Below are 6,400 nucleotides of genomic sequence, written 5' to 3'. Positions count from 1 at the left end.
AATAAAGAGCATGAAAACCTCTTTGCCAAGTAGCAAATTAATTTTTAGTTGTCAGTGTTTGCCAGGGTCTTATAAACCAAGACAGTATTTTAAAATGCAAAATATTTAACTCCTATGAAATGTTATGGAGTAGTTGTTCATTTAAGCATGATTTATCATTTTAATGTTATGCAGTCAGTAAGGTACAAAATAGTTTTAAAAATTGTTCACTTTATAATTGAAATGGAAAAAAAATTGCTAAATATATATATATATATATAAAGCTTAATTTCTAAATATACTTTTTTTAACAGTAAGAAAACAGAAATATATTGCAAGAAATATATTTACAAGAAAACTTGTAATATATCAAGATGTAAAACTGTGGGATCCTCAATGGCTTGAGTTTTATCCTAGTTATCAAAAACGCAAATGCTTAGAGGTCAGAGGTGCCTGGCTGGCTCAGTCGGTAGAACATGCAACTCTTGATCTTGGAGTTTCAAGTTCGAGCCCCCCATTAGGCATGAGACTTACTTAGAAAAAAAAAAGCACTGCCAGGTCTGAAGGGGCCTTGTTCAAGGACCCCTGCAGGAGGGCAGTGGTTATTGGAAGCCTGTCTGCCTCTGTCTTTTCCAGAAGGTGCCAGAGGGCTCTGGGTTCCCACCCACAGCAGCCCAAATAGGGGTTCAGGCATCCAGGTGGGAGGCCGAGGGATGACCAGTTTGGCTTGGAAACAACATCTGCCTCTGGGGCTCCTGTCCAGAACCAGGAAAGAGCCCTGGGCTGGCCTGCTGCTGGAGCCAGAATTAGCTGGAGCTGAAGAGGCCGAGGTGAAGGGAAGGCTCGGGAAGTGAGGGAACAAGGGCTCGCGGTGAACAAGCCACAGTCCCTGCCCCTGGGGACCCTGCCACCTCCAGTGGTGCCAGCCGGCGAAGCAGGTACAGCTAAGCCAGACGTGGGGTTGGCCTCAGAGGAGTACAGCTGGACCAGAGGCTGGGGCAGTTCCCGCAGAAGGCCCAAAGGTGAGGGCGTGGTACCTTCCTGAAAATCGACTGCGGGACTCCTAGGCTGAATGGGGGGTGGGGGTGGGGCGGCATAAGGCCACAGGTGCAGTGATCAGGCCCAGGCCAGGCCACAGCGATGCTCGACCCTGGAAGATGACCTGCTCAGATCTGCTGGTGGGAACAGTCACTCCCGTGCCGTGTGACAGAGGGATCAGTGGGAAACAGAAGTGGAGGCAAGGACAGGGGCAGGGACACCGTTGAAACTCTGTGGCTGGGGCTGGAGCTGGAGAAGCCTGCTCAGCACAGCGGTAGAAGCAACAGACCACCTGCAGGTGGGGAGAGGCGGGGGTCAAGGGCTCCGGCTGGTAGTCTGTGAGGATGGGCCATCCCCCAAGGTGGGCTCCAAGGCCCCCAGATGGCCAGCTGGTGCACACTCTGGGCTCCATATAATTTACGCGCTGGGCCGAAGTTGTTCGTGTTGCTTTCAACACCCCAGGCTGGGCAGGCCAGGGCTGGTAAGAAGGGTTCTCGGGAGAGGGGCTGACCCTAAAGCCAGGTCCCTAAGGTCTGGAGCAAGGGGTCTTCACAGTGACACCCCAGCCCCTCTCCAGCCACATGTTTGTACCCAAGACTGTGCCAGCCTCCATCACACCCCACTTAGCACGTCCCTACAGCCCTACTCTCCTGGCCTTATTCACAACCACGATACCTGGGCGAATGCAGGTTTACCCTGGCACTTACCCACAAACATCCACCCTCGGTGTGCACGCCCACACAGAGAGAGCAGGCCTGAGGATAGGATCTCTGAGATACACTTGTTCCCATGTCACCAGACCCCCATCCCCTCACTGAGCCTATACTCCCGTCATCTATCCCTGGGCCTATCCCACCCACTCCCTCCTCCACACACACACACACACACACATAAATCCCCACCTACCTTGATCAGAGAACAAGAAAAGTCCAGTGCTGCTCAGTCTGGGAAGCCCTCCTCTGTGCCCAGATGGCCACTGTGACCAGCTCAGGGCCTTCTTCCCTCTGGTCCCCTCATGGGCCTCCACTCAGCCTCCAGGCCATCGTCCCCAGGCCTAGGGCCCAGCCCTCTCCTGACCTGTCCCACCAGCTACATCCCCAGCTGGGCCGGGCTCTGGGGCAGGGAGGGGCTGGCTTCTCAGCAGTGGGCGTCCGTGAATGGCTGCTCTGAGCCTCTGGAATCCCGAAGGGCCAGGGGAGGCTCCTAATGGCCAGGCTGGGCTGCCCTGGACTCAAGACCACCTTGGGGGTGAAGGGGTACCCTGCCGCCTGCCCTCCCCAAATCTACTCTGTCTCCTACTCTGTACCCTCCCACTCGCCCTCCCCAAATCTCCTACTCTGTCTGGGAGATGTCTCCAGTAAGATTAAGGGTACTCCAAATACAGCCACTCTCTGGTGGTCCAGGCACCATCCTCATTTCCCTCTGCATTGCCCCCTCACCCTGTTTAGCTCTGTGATTCTCAGCCATCTTGTCCACCCACCTAGGTCTTCTAGGGAGCAAGCTGGAGTCCCTGGAAGCTGCTTCAACAACGATTCCCTGAGCCCCTCTTCACTCCAGCTGGACCCTGTCCCCAGGTCCTGAGGACGTGAAGATGACCCAGCCCTGAGGCCAGGAGACCGATCCTGTGGGCTGGGTGTCCTCTTCTGCCCCTGTCATTGCAATAGTAATAACAACCGTGCTAATCATAGCTGCCATTTACTGGACACTTACTATACGTCAGAGCGTGCCGGGGCTGGGAAGGAGCTCTCAGGCTGCTCAGAAGATGGGTACGTGGACAGGTCCTTACAGTAATATGGCAGTGACAGTACAGGACATCCTTCGAGCATCCCCCTGAGCCAGGAACTAGGCTAAGCCCACTCTCGGCATCTCCTGTGATCTTCGCCTTGTCACCTGCTTTTGACTGATGAGCACACTGCAGCCCACACCACGCTGTGTGGTCTGGTCGATTTTCTCGGGGATTGTTCTCCTTAGTGAGTGAGCTTCTGGAGCCGTGCTGGCCAATAGAACATTCTACGATAATGGAAATGTTCTATATCTGTGCCATCCAGTGTGACAGCCACTAGCCACGGGGGGGGCTTATTTTCTCTCAGTCCTAGGCCCTGGCAAGCATCAGCCTCATAAGTTTCTGTTAGACTGACTGAATGAATGAATGGATGGATGAGTGATTAATGAAATGATTGAGTGAATGGTGACCATGTGGACCTCCGACATTCTCCTCTTCATCCATGTTCTCCCTTTTAGACCTTTAAGTTTTCAAACTTGGCTGCGCGCTCGTTACCGGGGCAACACCTGCTGGAAGCCCCCTGGGTGGGGGAGGGGAGCTGTCTGAAGTTCCTCCCCCTTCCCTTCTTGCTCCGAGGACCAGCCCAGTTGGAGGAAGAATACAGGCAGCTGGGGGAGGGGACAGCATGGGTCTGCCCGGAAAGATTGGGTAGGGGAGACTTTACTGGTCACCCCCACTGGATTGCATCATCTCTGAGATGAGGAAGCCCTGAGCAGGAGTCAGGAGTCCTGGATTCTCTCTCCCACTTTGGCAAACGAGTCATTATACAGCTTCTATCAGATCACTTGCCCTTCTGGGCCTCAGTTGCCTTTGCAAATAGGTCCCTGGTGCCTTCACTTGGGCTCTTCTAGCTTAAAGATCTAGATAGAATTCCTCCATCTGGCTCCCTGCCAGGCTGTTAAGGACTTGAGAGTCAGGCATGAGTCTGGTTCATGTCTGTATCCCCCAGGCCCATCTGCCCTGCTCTGTCCTCCAGGGTTGGGGGGCGCCTGGAGGACACTGCCTGCCCAGTAATTACAGCCTGGGCTCAGCTGCCCTCTAGTGGTCCAAAGTGTCAATGACCTCATGTCTGCACTGCTGTTCTTTCTCCGCAAAGGTACGATCCACAGACCTGCAAGTAGACTCAGAGGACAGACTTTGACCCAAGCAAAAAAATCATTGGGGTGGCCTCCCAGACAAGTGGTGCAGGCTCTAGAATCCCCATCTTGGGTTTGTTACAGCTGTGTAATTTTGAACAGGTCACCAGGTCTCCGAGCTCCAGTTTCTTCACCTGTAAAAATGGGAATTATATCAGTCAGGATGGGTGAAATTATACTGCAATAACAATTCCAAAATCCCAGGGGCTTAGAACAACAAAGATTTACTTCTCATTCATTTCTCATGTCCACTGTCGTTTGGATCCACGGAGGCTCTGCTCCGTGTCATCTTCAGTCTGGGACCCAGGCTGATGGAGCAGCCACCATCTGGGGCCTTGCTGGTCATTGGGGCAGAGGGAAGGAGGGAGTGGTGAAGTGTGCACTAGCTATAAAATGCTTTGGCTGGGACTCACTTCTTTTTTTTTTTAAGCAGGGCCCAACTCAGGGCCCAAACTCATGACCCTGAGATCAAGACCTGAGCTGAGATCAAGAGTCAGACGCTTAACCGCCTGAGCCACCCAGACACCCCCGGCCTGAACTCAATTCTGATCACAGCTCACTGGCAAGAGTTAGTCGCATGGCCCCACCCACACAAGGAGGTAGGGAAGTTAACCCTCCTGGGTGTGAGAGCTGAAGAGCCAGATAGTTGATGAACAGGACTGATGACCCACTTGCGAGGTTGTAGGAATTCAGTGAGAAGTGCAATGAACTCCATCCATGCTAGCCATTAAAACTGTTGCCTTGTCATGCTGGTTCCCTTTTTCTTTGCCCTCATGATTTCCTGTGACTTCCGCCTCAGCTCCACCTGTTTCCAGCTGCAGATAAGAGGGAAACGGACTTGCCAAGACTCACACAATGAACCTATGGCTGGGCATCCAGGTCTCCAAATTCTGAGCCCCTCCTACTGTAGGGGGCGGAGGAGAAGGGGCTTTGCCCACCGAGTTTCTCTAAGAGTGTTGATTGACACTGTGACGGTCTTTTGAGGGAGCCTGAAGCCTCTGCCCTCCTCCCAAAGCTGGTCTCTGGCCTTTCCAAGCCCTTCCTGCCCCGCCAGAGTGGAGAGCCGAGGGGGTGGAACAATGAGAAGCCTGTGCCGCCCCCTGGGGCCAGAGTCCGAACATTGCAACCATTCCTACGCAGGGACCCGGCACATTCCCGCCTCCTGTCCTGTTCTGGGCCTGGCCCAGACACACCCACTATATCCTGACAGCTCCCAGATGGTGGGAAAGGAAAGCTCTCGGGACTCCGCAAAACATCCCAAAGCATTTAAAAACCTGCACAACCGTCCCCCCGCCCCCCGGTCCCCCAGGAAGCCTCTAAGCCTTTCTAAAATCTTAGTATCTAAGCAGATGGGTAGCTCCTGGCAAGACTTCCAAAGAGGGCGCCTGGGTGGCTCAGTTGGTTAAGCGACTGCCTTCGGCTCAGGTCATGATCCTGGAGTCCCAGGATCGAGTCCCACATCAGGCTCCCTGCTCAGCGGGGGGGTGTGCTTCTCCCTCTGACCCTCTTCCCTCTCGTGCTCTCTGTCTCTCATTCTCTCTCTCTCAAATAAATAAATAAAATCTTTAAAAAAAAAAAAAAAAAGACTTCCAAAGAGACCAGCACATTCATCCAACAAGCATGCTTTCACGGAGGCCCTGCCCAGTGCCAGGCAGGCTGTGGGCTGAGATGAGGAGATGCCACTGATGCTCTCCACAGACACATAAACAAAATCACGGCACAAGATTAGGGCTGTAATGGGGAAAGCTGCCGGTGGGATCACGGAGGGCTTCCTGGAGGAGGTAGCAACTGGAAAGTCATCAGATTCTCTCCCTGGATCTAAGCCTTATGTGAAAAACCACCTTCTGGTCATTCTCCCCACCGTCACCACCACTCACTGATACTCTAGGCTTCAACCTCACACCCCTCACACTTTTCAGAAAGGACTGGGTTCCCCCTAGCTCTGCACTTGCTGACTGCCCTTCCCCTTACAGGGAAAACTCTTATTCAGTCTTCAAAACCTAGCTGAGTCGTTATGTCCTCCAGGAAGCTTTCCTTGACAAACCCCCGCCCCAAGAGTCTTTGGTTCTGTTTCCATTTTCTCGCACAGCTCCTTGCCGCAATGACGCTTCTTGTCATCTGTTTACACATCTGTCCCCTCTCCGGTTTGTGAGCTCTTTAGATTCAGAGACTTTATCTTCTTTGTCATTGCATTCTTGGTGCCAGGCCTTGTGCTGGGTAGAGCAGTATGCGACATGCTTCCATGGGGTTCGGGAGGTTAGCTGTAGGATGCACAGCATTTATACGGTGCTTACTTCCCAACTAGCTCCTTCGACATTTGCCACAACCCGGGGCGGCAGGCAGGGCAGGAGTGATATGGAAACAACGGGCCGTCTATGGAAAACCTGCCATGAGCTGAGCACCATGCCAGGCATTGGCAGGGGACATTCATCTGGGCTTCAATCAGCTGTGATTCTCAATGCCT

The sequence above is a fragment of the Phoca vitulina genome, unplaced genomic scaffold (genome assembly GCF_004348235.1).
Source record: "Phoca vitulina isolate PV1807 unplaced genomic scaffold, GSC_HSeal_1.0 scaffold19, whole genome shotgun sequence".
In the NCBI taxonomy this organism is placed as follows: domain Eukaryota; kingdom Metazoa; phylum Chordata; class Mammalia; order Carnivora; family Phocidae; genus Phoca; species Phoca vitulina.
This window is presented reverse-complemented; position numbering follows the sequence as displayed.